General features: G+C 52.1%; 1 protein-coding gene across 5 annotated transcripts in view; it reads left to right on the top strand.

The window, feature by feature from the left end:
* Positions 1-25295, top strand: part of PRKAG2 (protein kinase AMP-activated non-catalytic subunit gamma 2) — a 255248-nt gene that overhangs the window by 33375 nt on the left and 196578 nt on the right. The window contains exon 1 of one of the 5 annotated variants that reach the window (XM_073887555.1): positions 15320-15387. The exons of 3 other annotated variants lie outside the window; for them this stretch is intronic. The gene's annotated coding sequence lies outside the window, so the exon portion shown is untranslated. One more of the 5 variants, XM_073887556.1, reaches the window with a different exon arrangement.

Raw genomic sequence — 25295 nt, 5'->3', positions numbered from 1 at the left:
GGGAAACGTTTTCATCCATTCTGGGGGTTGTCTTTTCAACCCCTGTCTGTTTTTTGGTGTCTGTTGAAGCATGCCAGTCTTCAGTTTTGAAGAAGCCCAGTTTATCTCTTTTTTGTCTTTTGTTGCCTGTGCTTCTGCTGTCCTGCCCAAGAATGCGCCCAATCTGTCCGAGCGCGTAGGGCACCCCCTGTGGGCGCACGTATTGGTGGTGTCCTGCCAGTCGGGATCTCCGTGAGGCCAAAGGCCCTGAAAGGGATGAGGAACATTTCCAAAATCTGCAGAAATTCCTTTTTTCCTCTCACTTTTGCTTTTCCAGACTTTCTATCACTGTCATCTTAGTGAGATGAGCATTTTTGTCATTTGTTTTTTCGGGCATTATTCATTCTCTCTCTCAACAAATACTTGCCAAGCACATCTGTTCATCAGGCCCTGTACGAGGCCCGACGAATCAGATGTCGGCCCTGCTCTCAAGGACAGCCCCACCCCCACTTGTGCAGCTGGCATTTGATGTCCATCCCAATATCCTCCTCTCAGGACCCCTTCACAGCCACCCTGACCCTTCGGACCTGCCTCAAGGTTCCATGGGAAGGAGTTGCAGGTCTTCCTCACACAAGCATGGAGACCCATGGACAAGGGATTGCACTCATTTCAGGGTTCTGGGCGGGGGCTCCCCCTGGGCGGCAGGGGCTCCTTACTACTTGTTGAATGAGTAGGGGGTGCCCAGAGCCCCCCGATCCACATGCGATTCGCCCTCCATTCTAGGAGGAGCTCAGAACCCAGGCTTGCGTTGCCCTGCATCACTCTGCTGGCCTTCTTCTGGACGGGAGGAGCAGGGCAGGTAAAGCAGGGTGAGTCAGGGTTCACTGCGTCTGCATTGGGGAGAAGCAGCACCAGGAGGGGGGCCCCGTGACCCCCTGGGGGTTCGCTCGGTGACGTACGGGGCCTGGTGCTGGAAGCCACACCAGGAAAGGCTACTGCAATCCGGGTTTTACTCAAAACCATCTCAAGGAATCTCTATGGAGACGTGTGTCAGGAAAAGCCCGTGTTTCTACCCAGGAACTGGTCTGCTCTCTCTGTGTGTAAAATGGGCACCCGTAACCCATCGTGTTATTATTTTCCTTGGTCTTACCACCGTGCGTCTCAGGCCCACCAGAGGGGCATTTAAAACTCCCAAGCGCCCACCTGCTCCCCAGGTGAATTTAATTAGAAACTCTGTTGTTGTTGTTGTTGTTGTTGTTTTTAATTGCCCAGATGATGTGTGTCTGAGGTTGAGAGCCAGTGGGACGCGGGCAACTTGGAGCCAAATGTCTGACTTGACTTGAGTGTCCCTCCCACCCCCACTTTCTCTGTTTCTCTGATTCTGGCTTCCCATCCTAAGCTGTCTCTGATCCTCGTTTCTGTTGGCCGATGGGCAGTGAAGTGGCCTTTGGCTTAAACATGGCCTTTCGTGGCTGCAGTCTCCGCCGGAACGTGGCTTTGCAGTGCTGGGAACACGCTCGCTGGGTGGATGGGGCAGTGGATGTAGGAATTAAAAAGCAAGAGGCAAAATGGAATTGCAGTGGTGTTTTGTGTATCTCTAAAACTGCGTTTTATGAAAAGTGGGCTTGTTCAGAGGAGGAAAAAGAGCTAAATGGGCAATGTTACAGGAATCCCAAATCCTTCTAGACATCCTCGATATATCCAGGAACGTGAGGACCCTGGTATTTGGGTTACTTTTGTTTTTGCTTACAGTGATTACTTTTCCCTGATGAACAGAAGTCCCTGGGTCTCTTCTTATTCGATGATTAGGGCTAATTTTTACCAAATGAATCAAACCCCGAGAGGAAGGGAAAGGTGGGAGGGTGTTTCCTCCTTTACCAAAGGGCTGGAAAGTGGCAAAGTTCATGGAGCTGGAAGTCAGGAGAGACAGAAAGGAAGCGGGCATGGGTGTGGGAGGTCCAGCCGGTGGTGTGGATAGACGCGCAGAGGTGCACACCGCCTCGGGGGAGGGGGAGGTCTGAGGGGGGTGCAGGGCAACAGCCTCTGTCCCTTAGGTGGACCAGCTGTCCGGGTTCACCAGGGACTGAGGATTTCTTGGAATGTGGGACTTGCTGTTTTAAAATCTGATCAGTCCTGGGCAAACCAAGACTTAGCCGGTCACTGTCAGTACTGGCCGAGGATATACTGGTTGCTTGGTTACTAATTTTTGTTTGGAGGCAATTGTGGGCAGGAAAGGGAAGTGAAGGAGTCCTGGGGTGGGGGCAGGAAGTTAGGCCTGGCTAGCAGTGGCATGGATTTGAAGCTCCAGGGTCTCTGTTCTGGGTAGACCTTTACCTAACCCGTTTGTCCTAAGGGAAGGGTAACGCTGAATAAATCCCTGGTTGGGGGGTGGGCCTGAGGAGAGCCCCAGAGAGACACAGACAGCTGAGAAAACAGGCTTTGGCCTTTTAGGCAAAACCACCTGTCTTTGAATGTCTTCTTTCCCCCTGAAACTAGGACTTGCTTAAGGGGCTGAGACTTGGCCCTCCATCTTTGTACCCTGGTCACCCGTGTGCCTGGTACACAGTGGACGTCTAGTACGTGTTTGTCGGATTAAACCCAGCCGAGAGAGCACGTGTTTGGTGTCCGGCTCTACTTTAAGGGTTATGAGTATTTACAGAAAGATTGTCATAATATTGTCTTAAGATATCACAGAGGACACAAATCATACAAAGTATTAATAATTAGAGAGTAAGAGAAAGTGAATTCGTTGAAGCATGTTGTATTTGGGTTCAGGGCCGTCTCAGGGGCCCAGACAGCATCACAGGGGGATACACCAAGAAAACCACGTTTCCAGCCACAGCAAGTTTATGAGCTGAGCTTCTGTAGGGGGAAGGGAGAGGCTCCCAAGAAAGATGCGAGGAGGGATAGTGACAGTGAGTGCCAGCTCTGTGATGCTGGGCTAACAAATGACCCTAAGTCTCCATGGCGAGCAATGACGGGTTTATTTCTCTCCCCGTCAATGTGTCCTGTGCTGTAGGAGCCGTCCCTAAGTCCTTGCTGCCAGAGGGGTGAGAGATGGTGTGTTAGAACACAGGAGAGCTTCCAAACCTCCCCTTGGGAAGCGGCACACATGCTTCCTGGGAAGAGCCTGCTGCGTGGCCTGGCCTGACGTCAGGGCTGGGAGTGTGGGGCAGGGATGTCTGTCAGAGGGCAGGGCCCACCCGGGCCACTGGGGTCTCATGACAATTCAGAGAACGCTGCCCACCCGCAGCTCCCGAGTGACCACTGTCTCTCCTATCAGCCTCGGCCGAGGACTTCGTGGGGTCGTCTGCCGTGCCTTGCACACACCTGGGTGTTAGACCAGTCTGCACAGCCCAAGTACATCTCTGTCTTCTCAGAATGTGGATGTCAGGAGACAGGCAGAACGACACAGAGCAACGTGCAGCCCGAGTTGGGACCTTTGACCTGAGCCAGTTATGAAGCCTTCTAAGTCACTATAAACATTCTGGACCGAGAGCGATTGACTGCACTGCCCGTGAGCATCCGAAGGCCACTCGATTGCTTTTTAGTTTGCTTTGATTCAAAACCCGATGCCTTCGTAAAGGGAAAGCTCCAATTCCTGACTTCATATCACCCTTCTCAAAAGCATCTCCGATTTTGAGGACAAATGATGCCGTGAACCACAGTGTTCTTTCCCTGCCTTTACCATGTGGTGCTGGTTCTTAATTAGGGTGCATTTAGGCCCCCTGAACCCCCGTTCTCAGCCCTGGAAATTCTGAGGGAGTAGCTCTCCAGATGGATCTGGGCATCAATGTTTTGATGAAATAGTGCCCCCCGGGGCTTCTGATGGTCCCTCCAGGTTTGGAGCATCAGACGAAGGATTTCACCAGGAGCTGACTTGACCTCCCTTCCGGCTCCCACCCACTGGAATGGCTTTGGGCCTGCCTCTGGGCCTAGCCCTGGTGGAGGACCCCAGGATTAGGCTGAGGAAGCTGGAGAAGCAGACTGAGGGTGTCATTTATTGCCCTCTCCCTCCCCAGCCTCTGACGTGGCTGAGTTGTGAAGCTTCTGGGGCAGGTGAGGCCAACTGCTAGTCTGATGGTCCCAGACTCCATCTCCTCCGGTTCATGGCAGAGGGCCCTGTGCTCACTGCCACCGTGCCTGGTACATGGCGAGCGCTCACAAATCGCTGTGGGGAGACAGCGAAGAGTTCCCCATCACAGAGCTTGTGCTTAGCCCCGCCCCCCCCAACACACACACGCTAACTAGCAAGTGGGTGATGAGCCGGTCACGGACGTATGGATGGTGGTCAGGGTCCTTCTGAGACAGGGCAGCAGATGAGACGTCTCTGGAGACGAGAATGTCTTTAGGGGCCCCTGGGTGGCTCAGGCGGTTAAGCGTCTGCCTTCAGCTCAGGTCATGGTCCCGGGGTCCTGGGATCGTGCCCCACATCAGGCTCTCTGCTCTGGGGGAGCCTGCTTCTCCCTCCCCCACTGCTGCTCCCCCTGCTTGTGCTCGCTTTCTCTCAAATAAATAAATAAAATCTAAAACAAAAATCAAAAAAACCTGAGAATATATTTAGAAGCTGATAGTGAGGAAGAGGCCAGAAGAATTGAATCAAAACAGTAACGATTTGTGTGCAGAACCCAGCATTGGGCCACCTGACATAAAACTCTTTTTCATCGAGTACTAGGAAAGCTCAGCAGTTTGGGGAATTCCGTGGAAGGGCCCATGAGGCCCTACCTGCCCAGTACCCCAATGCCATCTCTGCAGTAAATGGCAACTTTAATAAAGTGGCAACAAGTCTTCAAGGCATGAGAAGGGGATTAACAGTGAATAGAACCAGTGTTGGCAGGCCCACATCCCCAGGCCCCGCAAAGCTACAGCCCCCCGCAGACCGGGGGGGGGGACTCTGGGTCAGACAGGCGAAGAAACACACTTAAGGGCACAGAGCGATTCAAACTCTGATCCTCAAGCCAGCGGGTTTCCCCTGTAAGGTACTGACTCATGTTTACATACCCAGGCTTATTCCAGTTAAGAAAGTAAGAACCCACTCACAAAAGACCACATGGTGAATTATTCCATTTATAGGAAACGTCCAAATCAGGCAAGTCTGTAGACACAGAAAGCAGCTCAGTGGTTGCAGGGGGGCTGGGGAGCTCCCAGGGGAATGGAAGTGATGGCTAACGGGCATGGGGTTCCTTTCTGGGCTGATGAAAATGTCCTAAAATTCATTGTAGGGATGGCTGCGTAGCCCTGTGAATATACTAAAAAGTAATCATGCACTTTAAATGGGTGAACTCATGGTGACTAAGTTGTGAATTCTGTCTTAATAAAGTTGTTGAAACTTGAAGGGGAAAAAAAAGCACGTGTGTCAGTTTCCAGGGGTGGTTGTAACAGAGCCTCACACACCGGGGGGCTTGGAGCTACAGAAATGGATCACCTCACGGCTCTGGGGTCGCGCGTCTGAAATGCAGGTGTGGGCAGGGCTGTGCTCCCTGACGGCCCTTGGGGGATCTGTTCCAGGCCTCTCTCTTCGGTTCCTAGGCGGCTGTCTTCCCTGTGGCTCTTCCCTCTCTGTGTGTCTATGTCTGGGTCCAAATTTCCGCTTTTTATAAGGGCACCAGTCATATTGGACCAGGGCCACCCTAGTGCCCTCACTGTAAGATCACCTCTGTAAAGACCCTCTTGGCAAACAAGGTCACATTCAGAGGTATTGGGGCACTAGGGTTAGGGCACAAGTTGACCCACGACAGCAAGGAAGGGTACAGTGCATTCTCCTTTTAAAACTGTTAAAATGTTTAAAAAGTTTTAGTTGAAGTTTTAGTGTTCATTCAATTTTCAGAAAAGTTCATGGAGATGGAATTCAACAAACCCGGAGACGTGAACCTTCCTGTTCTTCCATCTTTGGGGGGATATCTGCAGGCAGGCGCTGTACCGGGACCACGCCTGGCCACGTGGGAGGCCTGACTGCACCCCTGCCCGTGGAACCGGCTCAGGCCTTGAGCTCCTGCCCGAGGCGGCGCGAGGTCAGGGAGCAGGCTCAGCAGCTGAGGTGCATTCCTCCTGCTGTGGGCGTGGGAGGGGAAGGGGATGATGGGAGTGGAAAACCAGGTTTCTCTGAGGTGTCCTGGGGACACTTTAGATGTCCACAGTGATGCCCCATGCTTGGCAGAGGCTCCACTCCCCCAAGGCTGATGCATGCGGGAGGGTTGTTTTTTTTAAATCAGGGCTGACATTTTTCTGTTGTGGACTCATTGTTCTCCCGGTCCCCAAGAGCCATTTATTTGTGAGAAAGAAGGAAGCCTGACCGCGTGGTGTGGCACACACCCCCCCCCAGCACCAACTGGGGTGGCTGGTCGCATCGTACCGGCCCACTCCCTGGTCCCCAGCTCAGAGCCTTCAGCCCAAAGGGACCTGTCCTCTCTGAGCACACTGGACACCTGTCTGTCAAGCTCATCATATGGGCATGTTCTGCAGCTCCGTGCCTTGTTCCTCCCCCCCTCGCCCCCCGTGGGAGTCCAAAGCTTCTCTAGGGCAGAGCCTGTGTCCAGTTCCTGAGTGGCTCCAGCAGGGGAAGGCTCCCCGAACCCTGGTCAGTGGGTCCAGTCAAGGAGGTGGTGGTGGTATCCAAACCCTTCTCCAGGCCCTGCTGCCCCTTCTGTTGCTAGGGGCTTCCGTTGGACATCCCCAGTTCTGCTTCTACCCCAGACCTGCCCCAGAGGTGATTGCAGGCGTGTGTTTCCAGAACTCTCTGTTGATTACCTTTCGCCACTTCCTACTTTACCCTAAGGTTCAGTCTCTGAGGCTCTGTCTCCAATGGCAATTATTGTAGCATGAGATGCCAAGTAGGGCTCCTTTAACACCTGAGTCAGATGTCATTAAAATGGACTGTACTGCCTCCCAGGCTGTTGGTTCCCATCAGCTCCCAGGCCCTGTTCACCCCCTTAAGACTCAGAGCCAGCGCCCACACAGCCCATGATATGCGCCAGGCTGTGTCTCTGTCTGTATTTCGAATACAGATATGTGTATGCGCACACGTGTGCCTCTCTCTCTATACGTCACATACGGCAACCCTGTGGGGTAGGTATGGTTATCGTTAATCCCATTTTACAGAAGAGGAGATTGAGGCACGGAAGGGTTCGGTGCTTATCCAAGGTCACAGTGCTAGTAAACGGCAGAACTGGAGTTGGAACGCGCAGAGAAGTAACGTCCATTTAAAAGGACACGTGAAGACTCTTACCCTTCACGGTCTGCTCAGGAAGATGCATCCAGCCTGAGAGAGGACATGCCTTGGGGCATGGTGATAGAGGGCAATCTGGAGGAAGAATTGTTTTATGCCCCAGTGCGATTTGTGTTGGTTTCAATTAAATCGGGAAGACTGGTACGTGTTAGGCGGAGGCCTGCCTTCTGCCACCTGGGCAGCCCGGAGCCTTCTGTTCAGCGGTGCCTTTGCGGTGGTTTTAGGTCACAGACGTTCAGAACTGGAGCGCCTGCCTGACATGACCAAGCTCGGCCCCTCAGCGTTCAGCTGTGGTTGTGCCGAGCCTGGCTTTGGGCGTAGAGAGAAGATCTGGTGGCTGTGAGCCTTCCTTTGGCAGAGTGTCCGGGGGCAGGAGAGGGAGCATGTACTGGGGAGCCTTACAAATTCAAGGACTGTCCCACACCTCTTTTTCTTAACCTGCTCCTGCTTACCACTCAAACCCTCAGCCTCAACCTTACTCTTTTCAGGAAGCTCTTTTTTACGACTTTCTTCCAAAGTAGCCACTGATGGAAACTTCTAGGGAGGCTGCTGTCTGAACTGCATCAACCTTCAGCTTGCTTGTTCCTTGTCTCCATGACTTTCCCCCCAGCCAGGACTCAATTCCCCAAGGTCGAGGGTCTCTGTCTTCAGTTTCTCCTGTGTCCTGTGGTTGGGGGCTCCGTGAGTGTCTCTCGGTAGGAGAGGGACCCCCCAAGAGGTGTGGAGCAAGAACCGTGAGGGACTGTGGGGTCAGACCAAGGGAACATGGTGTTAAGGGAGAGGCGCATCCTGTTCTTAACGACAAAACGAGAGAGGAAAATGGAGGCTTCCCAAGTGCCAAGGGGTTTCTGTTGAAGGTGTGGACACTGCATCCCAGATGGTGGGCTCCCACCTCTTGGGCCTGAGGAGCGTTCTCCTTGGCTGGCTGGTGGTCCTGGATAAGACGGAGACTGTGCAGTGTTCAAAACAGTGTGTACTCCCCCCAGAGCCATGGGTGGGCCCTAGAAGCTGACACGATGGACGCCGGAGGAACCGGGGCAGGGGGCATGAGAGAGTCTTTGTGGGGCTGGGGGTGGGCTCAGAGAAGAACCTGAGAGGAGGAGAGGTCCATGCGTGCTTTGGCAGGCAAACCGCTAAGCATGCGTGTGTGCGTGCGTGTGAGTGTGCACACATGTGTCTTATTTACCCTCGATCCGCCAGTACACCCTCAGTGTGCATCACCATTTTGGCTGCCGGCACAGATGGCAAATCCTTCCCCTTCTACCATCTGTTCTCTGTTACCTTCCACACCTGGGACTTGTTCAGACTCAGTCTGGAGAGGTCAGCACAGGGCCACGGGAACAAGCCTGGTGCGCTTTCTGGCAGGCAGAGCCAAGCCCTTCCTCGTCAGTTCTGGGGCCAAGATCCTGGCCCCCTCAGCACCCAGCTGCGTGGCCTGGGGGGCAGGTCACTTCCCAGTTGGTCGCCTGGGATTTAGGGCTTCTATACTCACTGGCTTAGCTGAGAGCTGCAACTCCACAACAGGGGAGGTGGTGGGCTCCAACTCATGCTCCCCCGGTCTGCACACACAGCGCTTCTGGAGGCGGGGGGCGGGGGGCTCAGGACCTGCTCCGCAGTCAGCCTGGGGGGACACTGAGAGCCATCTCCACACGAGCGGCTCCACGAAGTTGTCTTAAGTCTCTGGAAGACCTTTGAGAGTCCAGAACTTGGTTGTGAAAGATGGAGAGATGGTTACTGTTTGAGGGATTGGCTTTGGTTCTGGTTCCTCTCCATGGAAACCAGGGCATGAGAGCTCAAGGGCTGCACGTGAGCTTATGGTCCAGGAGTTGCCGAGCTGCTAGTTCCGCTCGGCCGGCGGGGTCCCGTGAGGGGCTGCTGCGCACACAAGCCCGAGCCGGCAAACATCCGGGTGCTTTGGTACATCGTGATGGCCTCCAGGACTGGAGGTGAGTACGGCCGTGTGTCCCCCCTCCACCCCACACCCCGACAGCCTTGGTACCAGGTGGTATATTACAATGAAAGGAAATCTCAGACCGGAGTTTGCCAAACCCCCACAGACGATTTTATTTCATTTATTTGTTTATTTATTTTAAGATTTATTTATTTTTATTTAAATTCAATTAACATACAATGTATCGTTGGTTTCAGAGGTAGAGGTCAGTGATTCATCAGTCTTATATAATACCCAGTGCTCATTAATTACATCACATGCCCTCCTTAATGCCCATCCCCCGGTTACCCCATCCCCCCACCCCACTCCCCTCCATTTGTTCCCAGTGATTAAGAGTCTCTTACAGTTTGTCCCTCTCTCTGATCCCACAGACGATTTTAGACAGGTACAACCTATTCCTGTAGCTCAAAGGAAGTCTTGCGGCTGCCGTGGGCAGATTCACTAGCTGATTTATCCAGAGGTGCTGGCGCCCCGTGCCGTCCTTACTGAGCCAGCCTGACCTAGCACGCACCTACCTCGAACACCACTCACTCCAGTGAGAGAAAAGAGCTCTGACCTTTCTTGAGCTGATTCACAAGTCTTCTGGTATAGATTTTAGTAAGGATGGTGGATGTGCTGAATCGTCCTCTTTGTCGTCTTGATTCTTAATTAGAATATTCTAGAAGCTACCAAACTGCCCCTAACATATTGCAGAGTGCGAATAGATGCAGGAAGGCTGGCCTCAGGCTGTAGGAGTGGAATCCCAAAGTGAAGTGCCACAGCCATCAGCATCCCTGCTTCACCCAGTACGTCTCAGACGCTGTTTCCGACAGATGGCTAAGCCAACACCATGCTAACACCATGCCATGCCCTCTCTTCCGGGCTGCCGAGCTCCCGACTGAAATACACGTGCAGCCAGTGCAGCCAGGAGCCGGGCACTGGGCCCAGGGAACCCTCTGGGTTCAGTGTCTCTGGCTTCCCCGTGCACAGATCCGGCAGCCTCAGGATCGCTGCCGGAAATGCAGGGCCAGCACCGGCCACCTACAAAAGGAGGGAGATAAGGCTTTGCTGAGCAGCTGCTGTTGGTCTGCAGGTTTCTGCGAGTAGCGTGGCACACGGGCTTGGCGCCGTGGCCGGTATGGACGTGGGGCTGTGGGTAGTTAGGGCTGTAGCTGCATTCCTGCACTTGGCGCCTCATCACGGGACGAGGTTGGCGTGCAGCGCTTGGCGTTTAGGCTCACGGCTGAAGGTGGCATGGGATTTGGCAAAGGGTATGTTCTGGATTCCTGGGATGCTCAGAAATCGAACCCAGGTCTGTTACCCATGACCGGGGCAGGGGGCACCCTCCTCCTCCTGTGTGACGTGTGTTTCTAGCCTTCTGTGGCTCTTACACGGCTGAGGTAATGCAGGGAACAGTTTGGGACTTTCCTGCCACATTTCCCATGTTAATTGTAGTCTTTGAAGTCACTGCTGTGATTTGCTGTGATGTCCTTACCCCTCAGTGCATGACTCCATCAGAACACACTTGACACAAATCCGTGCTCGCACGTGGAGGGGTGTCAGAGCCTCCACCTCTGTGCATGAACCTCCACTTGCATTTCAGATTTTCCTTGGGACGGATCCCTAAAAGGGAACTTTCCAACTTCAGGAGGGAGTATATTCTCTTATTTTTAGTTACATAATACACAAGCCTGTCCTACAGAGAAAAACCAGAAGATACAAATAAGCAAAAATAAATAAATAAAAGGGGGTGGGGTTGTGAACCTATTAAAACAGTGTGGAACAGAGCCAGGCTCTGGAGGGGATGCACCTGTGTTTGAATCCTGGCGTTGTCACTGCTGTGTTCGTAACCTTGGCAACTCAGCCTCTCTGAGCTACCATTTCCTTGTTGATTAAAAAAATATATATATTATTTTACCCATTTACCTGTTGTGCAAGTTGAGATAGTATTTGTCAATACCCAGCACTAAAGTATACTCAAGAAATCAGTTCCAGGAGAGAGGCCGGGTACTAACCTACAGATGTCGGGAAAGTCTGTTGGGAGTAGGGGGGCCCCATGAGGACTCTGGGATGCAAAACTGCAGAGTCGGTAATGTGCAGGCCTGGGGTGCTCACGGGCCCGTGAGGACCCTGGGTGATAGCTTCGTGCAAGCTGGAGCGGTTGGAAGGTTGGGTGGATGTGGTGCTTTGACGTCTGCGTCCTCCCTGACCCAGGCGGGACCGCCCGCCCTGGGTTAGTCACTCCCTAGAGAGGGTGAATAGCTCACCTGGGAGCCCGCCTCTCAGAGGGACGCAAAACAGCCCATCCGGAGCACACACGCCCTGACCTCCACTGCGAGAGGTAAGGACATCACAGCAAATCACAGCAGTGACTTCAAAGACTACAATTAACATGGGAAATGTGGCAGGAAAACCCCAAACTGTTCCCTGCATTACCTCAGCTGTGTAAGAGCCACAGAAGGCTAGAAACACATGTCACACAGGAGGAGGAAGAGGGTGCCCCCCCGGCCCCCGGCCCAGGAATCCCATCATGGGCCTGGTTTCCTTTACTGCAGAATGTGGCTTTGTTCTGCAGGTAGCATGGACCTAGTGTTCTGGTTTTTTGTTTTATTTTGTTTTTGCTTTGTCTTTTTTTGGTCTGGTGAGGGTGCTAAGGGCAATGCTCAGAAAGCAGTGTTTAGGGAGATTAATTAGGGGGAGGGAGGTGAGTCATAGGGGATGTCCCACAGGCAGGATATTCCCAAGACCAGAGACTGGGCCAACAGTGGTCTTTGGCTGTTACAAATGTCTTTGATCTACAGGGCCTCTCCTCTCCAGGGAGTAGGTGGGAAAGCTCCAAGCCTGAGGAGGAAGTAGGGACGCAGGGTGCAGTGGAGATTTGGGGAGTGGAAATGATGCAGGTGAAAGCAATAACCATATTTGTGGTTGGGAGCTTGCAGGCTGGAGTGGGGTTGTCGATGCTCCTCGATCTCTGATGCATAATGCCAGGTACCCGACATGTGGGATCACTGGCTGTCAGAACTGCAGAAGGTCACTCACACCCCATAAGTCATCTGCAGGCACTTGTCTCCAAGCGCAGACGGCCTTGGAGCACTTGGGATGGTGAAGCCCATTTCCCTGGCATCTCCAGCCTTTCCAAGCAAGACTAATTAGGCTTTTTCCTCCGGCTTATTTGTATACTTTGGAATAAAGAACAAAATAAAACAAGCCCAGCAAACCCAGCAAACCCAGTTCCAGAACCAGCGGGAGAAAATATTGTGATTGGCTGGGTCTCTGGTGGACCACTAGTCCCAGAGCCAGGGGGCCTGCTGCAGGGTGGTGGCGCGCCACTCATCACGAAATGGCACCAGCTTTTTGCTAAGCCATGAGTTTACACTAGCACGGCCCTCTGGTTCCAGAATTACCCTGTACATCCCAAGTTGCTGCTTATTTTTGTCCAAATGCTTGCTCGTCCTTTATCCCAACAGCAGGCCTGGGAGATGTGCAGAGTGAGTGTTTTCATTAAGATTAGTTTCTTGGAGGAAGACCTGAGATTCAGGGAAATGGTTTGGATCCAAGCTGTTGTCACAGAAGGTCTGTGTTTAGGTCCCAGAGGGCCTGGAGGTCCTTTAGGTAACACACTGCTCCTTCTGCAGGCAAGAAAAGTGTTGTTCTAGGCGACTCTCTCATGTAGGCCTCAACATTCCTGGTGCCCAGAGAGATCCTGGCCCCATGCCCAGTGCCTCTGATCCCTCCTCGGACCTCGGAATGGACCATTGGGTCACAATGACCAACCCATACCCTCTGCGCCGAAAGGAACCTTAAGAAAGCCACAGACTTCTAGCCCTATTAGGAGTTACCCGAAGTCCCAAACTCTTAGTTGCCTTTGGGTTCTTAAGCCTTGGAAGCCATGCAGCGTCCCTTTCTCCCCATGAAGCGTCCTGCATACCTCATCCACAGCTGTGACCCTTTCTTGAACCACAAATCTGCCAGCTAAATCCTGTCATAGGATCAAAGAACAGATTCTTTGAGGAAGATTCCTCCTCTGCTGGCAACCATGAGTTGCTCACTGTCTTTCGAAGCAATTTCTCCACTGCTGAGAGGTTGAAGTCATTAGTAAGTTTAATAGTTAACATTGCAGGGTTCTGAAGTGAGGAACCTCATTTTCTCCTTTTTTTTTTTAAAGATTTTTAAATATATATTTAAGTAATCTCCACACCCAACGTGGGGCTCGAACTCACAACCCTGAGATCAAGGGTCACATACTCTTCCAATTGAGCTGGCCAGGAGCACCCCACCCCAATTTTCTCCTAATCCAAATTCTTCCCAGCCAGCTTGCACACTCCCCAGGGAAGTGTGTGACAGTGATGTAGGGACGACGTTAGGGTTTGAAGCCGAAGAAAGAATTCTTGAGACGTCTTTGGTGCAGAAAGGTGATTTTATTAAAGCACGGGACGGACCCATGGGCAGAAAGACCTGCCCTGAGGTTATGAGGAGCGGCCCATTATATACTTTCAAGTTGGGAGGGGTTAGGGGTAGTGTAAGTCTCTAAAGAATTTGAAAGTAAGGTTTCCAGGACCTTGAGAGGGCTAGCTATTGTTGGGAAAAGGTCATTTATTACCATCTAATAAAACCTTTGTCAGGAGATCCTTCAGATATATATCAGCGGGCCATATGCTTGGGGGATGATGGCCAACACATATCTTGGGGAGTTTAGAGATAAAGGAAATTTTTAAAGGAATTCTTAACACGTTAAAGTAGACTTACAGGATCCTGGGTTGCTTTTTGCCCTTAGCAAAGTATTAACATGGAGGCAGTGGAGTCCCTAGAGGAATGTCGCTCCACCTGTTTCAAGGACTTGTCAGTGGGCTGTAGGTCATAAGGAAATTTAATAATTTCTCTCCTGCCTTTGTTTCCCACATCAAAAGCTACCCAGGATTCGTTTTAATCAGGTATGGTAAGACACGCGGAGACCAAAATGACTGTCGTGAAGCAAGAAGTTGACCATACTCACAGATCCCTAGAAACAGGGGGCTCAGCACGCCGGCGGGACCAGGCGGAAAAGCACGGGGCTGGGTCAGGAGGCGCAAGGTGGGAGAGGAGGATGTAAGGCAAGGGCCTTTACTGTGGTTACTGCTGGAAGGCACAGGTGAGGCAGGGCAAGTGGGTTTGGGATTGGCGGGTTTGAACCATTTCAGCGGGCGCTGGGAGCAGCGGCACCGGGAGATGATGGATGAGCGCAGAGGGAGGAGGTCATGGCCTGCGCGCGCTCTGGATGGGCTGTTTTGCGTCTGAAAGGCGTGCTCCCAGGTGAGCTATTCACCCTCTCTAGGGAGTGGCTAACCCGGGGCGGGAGGTCCCGCCTGGGTCAGCGAGGCCGCAGATGTCAAAGCATCAGAACTACAGAAGACGTGGTTAATCCCGGGAGGGCCCGTGTTGCCTTCCAGATGCTGCAGGTTGTATGCGCAGGGTGGAGGGCCCGGGTTTCCGATGGGAAGTTCCCCAGCAGAGCCTTTGGGAAGGGCCTCCGCCAGGATTCTCTCCGGAGAGAAAACTGTGTTCTCCGCATTGCAAGGGCAGGGCTTCCCGGGGAGTCCGGGTGGCTGCAGCCGCCACCACGCTGTGTCCTCTAAAGCTAACCGGCCTTTGCCTGTGTCGATGGGGACTGAGCAGGGCCGATGCTGGCCTCAGGACCTCGGGCCCGGAGTCCACCGGCTGCTGCATCATCCGCCTCACCTGCCTTCCGTTTGTCCTGCTGCCTGTCTTTTTAAGAGACCTGGCTCAGCCCTCTCTCCTGCTCTCTTGCCTGTGTAGTACGGAGTTGCCTCCCCAGCAGCCCCTGGCACAGGTGGTAATGACAGTTGGCAGCAGGCCCGTCACGGAGGGATCTGCCCGCGCTCTGCCTGCGTGTTGAGCAGCACACCCGCTCTAGCCAACAAGACTGTCGCCTGCGCTGTCTCGGGCCAGCTCATGCTGTCTGCCGTCCGCTCGCTGCGCCACTCGGGGGACTGGGAACCCGCCCAGCCCCGGTCCCCATCTGTTGCAGACGCGCAGCGGCGGCAGCAGCTCGGGGAGTGGCCGAACCCTAGAACTCGCCTGTGCTGAGGGGGCTGGGAAACCCCTTCTCTCATGGGCCTCCGGAGCAGGCAGCGGGATTTGTCCAAGCTGGGAGCGCTGTGTCTGCAGCACCAGCATCCTGTGGGCCAGCGTCCCGCAGCCGGGCACCTGCCGTCCACAGCCGCGGGAGGAGACCTCCAGGACCACTTGGGGCTGAGTAAGCTGACCCCCCCCGGAGCCGGATTCCCGAGTGCGTGGTGACAGTGCTTTTCCGTGTGTGCGGCTTTCCCCCCTTAGGATGCTTTTGTCTCCTCTCTTTGCCAGACTGATGCTACATTGTCGCTTTGTTCTGCGGGGGCTCTTATTAAATTAAACACCCCCAGGTGGAACTCGGTGTTCTTACCCTGCCTTGGAGCTATATTTTTTCTCCTTACGTAACTTTTCCTCGGGATTTAAAGAGGATAGTAGTGAAGGTGGTATGTGTGCGGGGGCGTGTTTTTCACTGTTCCCTCTCTGTCTTCTGTCCCTCGCCCGGCTGGCTGCCAGGGAGCTGGAGCTGCCCGCTCCTGCGTGCGGCTCTCCACCCCACCTTCCCACCTTGGCTTAAAGTTCCCCGCTGACATCTTAGGAGAGCTGACATCCTCTGCTTTTCTTCTCCCACTTTCTGAGTCATCACTTATTAAATTTGTCCGGAGCAGAAAAGATCAGGGATGATGTGGGAGCCTGTGGACACCATCCGTGTTGTCCCTCGGAAGGCTCATGACCACATAGTCGACTGGTCTCCTGCCCAATGAGGGTAAGCTTTAGGAGGCATACTTGTTGCTTTTTTAAAGATTTTTTTTAAATTTATTTATTCATGAGAGACACAGAGAGAGAGAGAGAGAGAGAGAGGCAGAGGGAGAAGCAGGCTCCCAAGGAGCAAGGAGCCCGATGCGGGACTCGATCCCAGGACTCTGGGATCATGACCTGAGCCGAAGGCAGACGCTTAACCATCTGAGCCACCCAGGCGCCCTTGTTGCTTTTTAACTTAACGGAGAATACACTGAAGAAACAGAAACTGGGAGGGAGTGGGCAGGAAGGGAAAAGGGGAAGATGGGAGAGGTGCTCACCCAGGACTGAGCCAAGGCTTGTCTGTTCTCTGGATGGGAGGAGACGGGTGGAGGCTGAGAACCGGAGTCTCCAGGGCAGCGAGTAGCTTTGCCACTGGAAAGGGCTGGAATTGGAGGCCGCAGGTGCTCTCGCCTCCGCCTCCGCTGACACGGAGGCAGGCTGCTCTGAGCAAGCTGCTGAGTTTTTTTGTTTCCCCCCACGCCCCCTCCCTAAGCCAGGGGCAGCATTAGTGGTGTGTGACCGAAATTCAGCTCAGAGTTTATGACTGATACTTGAGTCCTGCTGACTGGGGGGGACTCAGCGGGGGCGGGGGCAGGAAAATAGAAGAATGAGACTTGATTCTGTGCTTCTGGACTTAACAGTCTCGGGGGGAGAGAACAGAATATTAGACGGATCAAGACTTGGGGAACAGTAGAGAATCAAGCACGGGATGGTGGCAAACACCAAGTGCTGAAGGCACGGGGGCTGGTGGTCTGGGGGCAGCTGGGAGGGCGCAGCACGGAGGGCCACGGAGGGACAGTGGGATGCGGGCTTATGTCTGAGTGCAGGGGAGACCCCAGAACATAAGTGGAGGGCCTTGCAGGTGCTGCCAGGTGTGGCTAGGTGAGAGAAGTGGGGGCAGATCGGAGGGACGCGAGTGGTCAGCCCAGGAAGCTTCCTAGGGAAGTGATGAACAGATTGCAGCGAGATTGGACCAGTGCCTGTGCGCCCGTCTGCCTCTCGGCCACCTTGACTGCTAACTCTGAGAACAGCCCAGCTCACTTCCTGACCCGAGCGGAGAGTAGTGCCGCCCCTCACCTCTCCTCCGCTTCTGTAGTTTGCACAGGAACTTCCGAGGGCTGGAAGAATCTTAGGTGGGGTTTTTTTGTTTGTTTTTGGTTGATTGTTTTAGCCCAAAGTGAGGCCTAGGAGACAGGCATTGACTCCTTTTTATGCAAGAGGACACTGAATGTAACATTCACTCAGCAGGGGTCATTGAAAAATCTAGGCTTCTTACCTCACCTACAGTGACAGCATTGAACTGGGAAGAGAAACTGGGTGCCCCAAGGCCCAGTCTGGACTTCGCTGATGAGGCAGTAATGGGGAGCAGGAAGGCGGATAGATTGAGAATGGCTGGGTGGATGTCCCCCCTCATCATGGACTTCTCCCGAGCTCTCGTTCCCAGGCCAGTTTTAAGGTCAACCCTTTACTGAGACAGACTCTTGAGTGCTATGTGTCAGGCAGTGGCCATCCAAGATGAACATGATGCTTGGTCTTGACCTCATCCGTCAATAGTACTGGACAGCCGGGGATCCCGGAAAATGGACGTTCTAATTTTGCATACTGATTTCAGCTCAGCTGTTAACTAATAGAATCCTTCTTGGATTTTTCCAACCTCTTCACTGTTCTTTTTCAAACCATATAGTTTTTTCTCCCTTTAAAAAAAGTGTTGCAGTCTGTCCTCCCACAGGATGCCCACATTGAAGGGTCTTGACCCGTACCTTCTAGCAAACCCCCTTAGTATTCCCTCATACGCAGCCTGTGGACTAAGATGGGTTCATGTTTATACTTTCTGTTCTGTGCATTATTTTGTATTGTGTTCAGTTAGTTCTTGTAGGTGCATTCATTCAATGGGTAATTCCCTATGGTCAGTTAGGGTTTTCATTTCTTAAAGGGATTTGTCTCCATATCACCTGCTATTTGCCCTTTATGCTTGGTAAATATTTATTGACTTTGTATTAGGCACCAGGTGCCACAAATGGCATTTTCATGGATGTTAATTATTATCTTAGTTCTCATGATGACCCTGGGAGGTTTGCCTCATTTTACACAGAAGGAAATTGAGGCTCTGTGAACTTGAACTATTGCAGAGATTACATAGCCAGTATATGACACACTAGGGTTCAGATTCTGGTCCTCTGACTCCGAAGTTGCTGCCCCCACTCCCTGTCTCCTCCCCTGCCCGCGCACTACACTGTTTAAGCACATGGCAAACTTCCAACAGTGAAATGTGTGTCTTAGCCGCCATCATACATGCCATGGCGACCAAGCAGGATCTTCAAGACCCTACACTTCCCCAGCGCTGAGGCTCTGAGGCCTTGCCATTCTACCACCAGGGATAGACAGCGTGAATCCATGGATTTTCTGTGTCTCTGGTAAACCTTTCCTCTGCCTGGACAAACTTCTCTTCCACGAGTGTGACTTAAGGCTGTAGAGCCCTAAAAGAGGTTAATGACAGAGTACAGAGCTCTGATCTCCGTGACTGAAATTGGGGGTTTTGAGAAGGGTGTAATCATAAGCACCTGATGCACGAGAACCCGGCGAAGTTGCCTCCTCAGACCCAGAACTCCTCGGCACTGGACTTGGGAGTTGGCCTTGACCTCGAGCCTGTGTCCTGCTCTTCACCAGCTGGGGACCGTGGGCCAATTATTTCACCTTTCTGAGCCCAATTTTTCTTCTGAAACTGGAGATGACCATAAGACCTCACAGGATTGGGGGGAAGACCCATGGACAAGGGCTAGTTCCCCACCTGTAACAGATGCACAATCAGTGGCCGGCCTCTTCCTCTCGGTGAGTGGTCAGTTGTGATGTGCCCTTGCTGAGCCCAGCGGAATTCCTCCCAAAGCAGGGCCTTGAAATGTGATCTGGTTTTCTGATAGAGTCCTCCGGGTCTTACCACTTTGATTACTCACCAGGAAGTCAAGGCCGGAAGACTGTGGGTTCTGTTGGGTTCCTATAGTTTCGCCGCTGCTGCAGGCAAGCTAGTGAACTGCCCACCTGTCCTTGGAGCTGGTCAAGCCCGCTCCACCCCTCCCGCCCCACCTGCTGCATGTGGACACAGCTGTCTGCTGGCCCCGGGTGGTTCCCCTGCCACTGCAGGGTCCTGAAGGTCACAGGGGCATGTTTGCACTGTCTTCCTCGAATCATACATTGCTTTCTTGATTTCTTTTGGCATCTTTCACCCTAAGATAGAGCAATAAGGGGAAGTAGGGAGAAAGGAAAATAAAACAAAGCCAGACTGGGGTTCTTGTTTTGATTTTGCTTTGCGAGTGAGGTATGTGGTGGCATTTTATTTCTTCGTGTCTGCTTGTCGGCCATCTGCCTGGTAATAGTGGCTTCATCTCGTTAGTCACCCGTGGGTTAGAGACGTGCTGTACAGATTCCCGTGAATAAGAGAACAGACACTTGGCAAGTCGGAGCAGAGCCAGCCCTCCAGCATGCAGTTACCCCACTGCCATGATGGGGGGCTGACAACATGATGGATTCCAGGCGACCCGAGGAGGGTAGAACGGAGGCTGTGGAGTTGGGGCTCCACATTCTCTCCCAAGCTGGTCTACCTTTCCTTTCTGGTTCAGGACTGCTGTGGTTTGAGACCCCGAGGGCAGGGTTTTGCTGCTTGCAGAGAGAACCAGACACAGAAGCAGGAGCTAAGGAGCACCAAGACGAACACCATGCCTCAGAAAACTCTACGGGGCTCTTTCTTTCCTCATAACCCAAACAGCTCCTGTATTTGACCTTAAATGCAGACATTCTCCCTGCTTTGTGAGCTCCATTGGCTGAGTCACATTCATTCACATTTTCATGGCTGGAAGTAAACTTGGGGCTGACGCTTGTGGGCATTTGGGGTTTTGGAGACTTCCAGGGGGGAAGGCTGAGCTGGGAGGGACTGTGTTCAGGAAAAGGTCGTGAGGAGACAGGTGGAGTGTTACCTTCACGTAGTGACAGGACAGCACAGAATCCTCCCGTTAACCGGGAACAATAGGCAGAATCTCCCGTGAGCCATATCGGGCGTGGGACTCTCTCCAGAAGGGAAAAAGGACGGCAGAACACGAGGTGCGAAAAGACGCCTTCCTGGAGAGAGGGCGTCTGGCCCTGGGCCTTGCCACCACCGTTCTGCCCCTGCCCTCCCTCCGGGGCTGGTGAAGGTAGAGGTCCTGGCACTTCCCACAAACCATGGCCATCTGACAGTCAGATCCTCCCCACACCCCATGCTCCTTATCAAACCTTTGAAATATGTGAAGACATTTTTAGAAATATTTTCACCAGTAAGGATCAGAAGGGTGGGGGTGCCTGGGTGGCTCAGTTGGTTGAACATCCGACTCTTGATTTCAGCTCAGGTCATGATCTCAGGGTCATGGGATCGAGCCCCGTGTTAGACTGTGCACTGGGCTCAGAACCTGCTTGAGATTCTCTCTCTCTCTCTCTCTCTCTCTCTCTCTCTGCCCCTCCCCTGGCTTTGCACTCGCTCCCTCAAAATAAATAAATAAATAAATTAATTAATTAATTAATTTAAAAAAATCTTAAAGAAAAAAAAAAGGATCAGAAGGGTGATTTCTGCTTATCCAAAAAGTCAAGTTAACTATAACTATGATCCTCCAAGCACCATCACTAGCACCTACTCCTGCCATACACAGCTGTGACAGGGAGCAGGTAATTCTGCAAAGGTGAGCTTTCTGGATCACGAGACCTCCTCACAATAAGGAGCCTCTGCCAGGCTCTGAAGACAGATGAGCTTTCCTATTTCAGAGTCAAGACTGAGCCAACAGGGAATCTGGATATGTCCTTGGAGGGGTATCTGCGTTTTAGTAGAGAGCAGGAATATTATGCTTTTAAGGCCTGGCAGACAAAGATGAAAGGGAAACTTCCAGCGCCCAGATGCTGGGGGAGGACGGCCTGGCACGGCACCCGCACGGACCCCTCGACCACATGGGTTCTGACTTCTGATGCAAGCGCCGAGGGTTTCTCGATGACCCTGCTGCTGGTGCTGTGCCGAGTTGGGGCTGGGTGGGAGGGGGCTGGACCGGGCCAGGGATTCGTCCATGTGAACAGATTTTCCGCTCAGAATCCCAGAGCCCTCTATCCCCTGGTGGGATTCGCCCTTCATGTTAGGCCAAGACCCAAGCCAGGCGCTTACCCAGAACCAGCCAGGCCTGGCTCAGAACCCGCTGCAGGCATCTGTCACCACCCACTCGCTCTGAGTCATCCCACACTTATCTGCTCAGATCACAGAGCCTAGAGATGCGTTTACCAGTTGGTCTTCCAACACAAACTCCAGGGGGACTCTTGGAAAGAAGGGTGGGTCTTGGGGGATGAGGGGAGGGACGTGCTCCATCTGGCCTGTGGTGGGGCCAGGGGCTCTGAGTACCCTGCTCAGGGACCTGGGGACCCCTCTCCTCTAGGCCCCTTGGGATAGTGTCAGGATGCCCCTCCAGGCCTCCTTAGTGGCCACATGGCAGCTTTCCCCAGAACGACTTGCTCCTTCTCCTGGCGGCATATGCCACCATATACAAAATTTGTTTTTCCTCTTCCTTCCCAGATCCCTACTTGGTAGATGAGAACTATTCCCCCACCAGATGCACACGTATACACACCTGCCTCCACTGTCTCCTAAATGGGAAGGAAAGACTTCTGCCAGTGGAGCAGAGCCCCAAGTGTTTCTCATAGGGTGGCCCTGGGGGCTTGTTAAAGTGTGCGTTCCTGGGTCCCACCCCAGCTTATGAAATGGGGTCCTCAGGAATCTGTACTTAGAGTGGATTGAGTTGGAGTCAGCATCATCCCTTCTGCTCCTTTATCTAAAAAGAAAATTCTAGGGGCACCTGGTGGTGCAGTCGGTTAAGTGACTGCCTTCGGCTCAGGTCATGATCTCAGGGTCCTGGGGTCGAGCCGCGTGTCGGGCTCTGCACTCAGCAGGAAGTCTGCTTGTCCCTCTGCCTCTCTCCCTATTCACGCTCTTTCTCTCAAATAAATACAATCTTAAAAAAAAAAAAAAAATTCTAGACCTTCTTGCCCAAGGTCCAGCTAGACACTGAGTCTAACAGTACTCCCCCCGCCCCCAAGTCAGCTTTCTCTCGTTTCATTCATGGAGATAGATAAGGAAAGCATTGTGCAATTGCAAAAAAAAAAAAAAAAAAAAATCCAAAGAGTATTTTTCAATAATTCCAAATGCCTCGGGACTCTGGTTAATCCAGAGTGGATTGGATTAACTGTCTGGAATGGACAGTTAACTGTCCATTGGAATGTTAACTGTCCAAAAAAATTAGAGCTCTATAAAATGCACTTAGCAATGAAACAAACCTGACATTACCCAGTCTGATACTTTTAGGTCCTCAGTAATGCCACTTGGACAAAATCTGGTGTGCCAGTAAATAAGGATGTCGGGTTGAGATAAGCTAGCTGTGATTGACATTCTTCATCACATTTAAACATCCACCGTGTTCTTGGTGCTCAGTGATCCCTGCACTTTCTCTGTGGCTGGAGGGATGCGGTAGTTAATGGAGAGGTGGTGGGGAATGGTGGCCTCAGCCCGTGAGCTCCTCTGGGCATCCCCTTCTCCACCCTGAGGGCCTTCATAGGGCCCCCACTCCAGTGCTCCCCAGACTGTCCTTATCCAAGCACTTTTTCTGTCTGAACGAACCTCTCTCCTCCACCCGAATTTCTGTCTTTTCTTTCCTAAGCCGTCAGGGTCCTTTTCTGAGATTGACTAAACCAGTAATCCCTCAATTCGGAGAAGGGGTTCATTTCATGGGTTATCTCTGTGGTTATTTAAATTTTGCCTTGATCCAAATAAAGGGCCTCAGGATAGGAAATTTAAGCACACATGTAGGATTGTGACACCGCACACTATTGGGGTTTTACCCTTGGGGGAAATTGGGTTTTTGGTGTCCAACACATCTCTCCTAGATCTGTAGCAACTGTGGGTCTGGACTGGGTTCTGGAAGGTGAAATGCCAGACTTTCAGATCCCAGGAAGGGGAAGAAGGGACAAATGTGTCCTATCTAATAGGTGTAACCAGGTACTTTGTCACCAGGAGGGCAATTGAAACCAGAGCATTTTGCTGAAAATAGAGTATAAGCATCACCCACGCTGCACAGCTGCTTCCTGAAAATTCTACTCCCACTGCATGAAAAAGCACATTCACTATTCCAGGATTAATAATGTAGACATCTTCCCCGTGTTCTGTAGACTGTATGTTTTTCTTTTTTCTCTCCTAAGGTACAGGGATGGGTGGTGGCTGATGGGTCACTTCGGGCTCGGATTTCTTGACCTATAGTTTACATATAATAACAGTCACCAATTTTAAGTGTGCAGTTAGATTGTGATAAATGTGCACGGGTATGCGACCACCACACGACAGAGATCATTTCCATCACCCCGTAGGTCCCTTGGGCCCCTTTGCTGTCTGTCTCCTCCCCCAGCCCCTATCCTGAGACTGAGGAGGGGTGTGTGGCTTATCCGTGAATGCCCAGTTCCACACACACAAGGCTGCCCGACCCATTTTTAAATGAATAAATACATCAGTAGCTCTTAACGTATTTTAAAAATCCTCCCAAGCCTCCTCTGCTTTCTCCCATTCATCCTACATTTTGAAAGACTGTCTGATAAGCACTTGCTAATAAATAGTTTCTGCATTTAGTCATTCCTGATACCAGCCCCCTAATCAGCCTTAGACCATCAGCGTTACCAGAGCTGAGGAAATGGGAGGTGAAAGCAGAGGTTGGCCGTCCTCACTGCCCGCGTGGCCATGGGCACGTGTGCATTTCCTTTCCACCTCCTGAAAGACCGAAAGACATGGCAGGAGCGTCCCACCCCAGACGAGAAGCCCCCAGCCTACATCACCCCCGCCTTTCTCAGTAACAACAGCACTCTGCTCTTACATAATGACATCTTGCCTGTAAAACGAGGGAAGTATCTTAAGGTAATAGGTAGCATTTTCCTGTAATCTCTTTGTATGTTAGCTCAAGTTATGTATTTACATATTTATATATGTTAACTCATAATCTGATAGGAACTCCTATGATTCCCATTTTATGGATGAGGAAACTGAGGCGCACAGAAACTAACTTCCACAAGATTGCATTGTTTTCTGGTCATCTGTTGCTGTATCACAAGCCGCGCAAAACTTAGAAATATGGTTGGGGGTCATCGCAGATCCGGGGGTGGCCTGGCTAGCAGCGAGGCCAGTCCCCGCATAGCGTTCCGCCTGCGATCTTGGCCAGACCGCAGCTGAGAACGGAGTGCTCTCAAGGTTTCCTCACCCTGCGTCAGGTGCCTGGGCTGGCTGGCAGCCGGTTCTCGGTACGGCCCTGCCCCTTGGCTAGCGCGGGCTTCCCCGTGGCAGGGTGGTCTCCGGGCAGTCGTATTTTTTTTTTAATTTTTTATTGTTATGTTAATCACCACACATCATTAGTTTTTGATGTAGGGTTCCATGATTCATTGCTTATGCATAACACCCAGTGCTCCATGCAGAACGTGCCCTCTTTAACACCCATCACCAGGCTAACCCATCCCCCCACCCCCCTCCCCTCTAGAACCCTCAGTTTGTTTTTCAGAGTCCATCGTCTCTCATGGTTCGTCTCCCCCTCCGATTCCCCCCCCTTCATTCTTCCCCTCCTGCTATCTTCTTTTTTTTTTCTTAACATATATTGCATTATTTGTTTCAGAGGTACAGATCTGTGATTCATCAGTCTTGCACAATTCACAGCGCTCACCATAGCACATACCCTCCCCAATGTCTGTCACCCAGCCACCCCGTCCCTCCTACCCCCCACCACTCCAGCAACCCTCAGTTTGTTTCCCGAGGTTAAAAATTCCTCATATCAGTGAGGTCATATGATACATGTCTTTCTCTGATTGACTTATTTCACTCAGCATAACACCCTCCAGTTCCATCCACGTCGTTGCAAATGGCAAGATCTCATTCCTTTTGATGGCTGCATAATATTCCATTGTGTATATATACCACCTCTTCTTTATCCATTCATCTGTCGATGGGCATCTTGGCTCTTTCCACAGTTTGGCTATTGTGGACATTGCTGCTATAAACATTGGGGTGCACGTACCCCTTCGGATCCCTACATTTGTATCTTTGTGGTAAATATCCAGTAGTGCAATTGCTGGATCGAATAGTAGCTCTAATTTCAACTGTTGGAGGAACCTCCATACTGTTCTCCAGAGTGGTTGCACCAGCTTGCATTCCCACCAACAGTGGAGGAGGGTTCCCCTTTCTCCACATCCCCGCCAACATCTGTCGTTCCC

This window comes from Callorhinus ursinus, unplaced genomic scaffold, assembly GCF_003265705.2.
Source record: "Callorhinus ursinus isolate GAN/ISIS: 27379988/994484 unplaced genomic scaffold, GSC_fseal_2.0 scaffold80, whole genome shotgun sequence".
NCBI classification, from domain to species: Eukaryota; Metazoa; Chordata; class Mammalia; order Carnivora; family Otariidae; genus Callorhinus; species Callorhinus ursinus.
The sequence above is the reverse complement of the archived record's forward strand: the minus strand, read 5'-3'. Positions and strand labels throughout refer to the sequence as shown.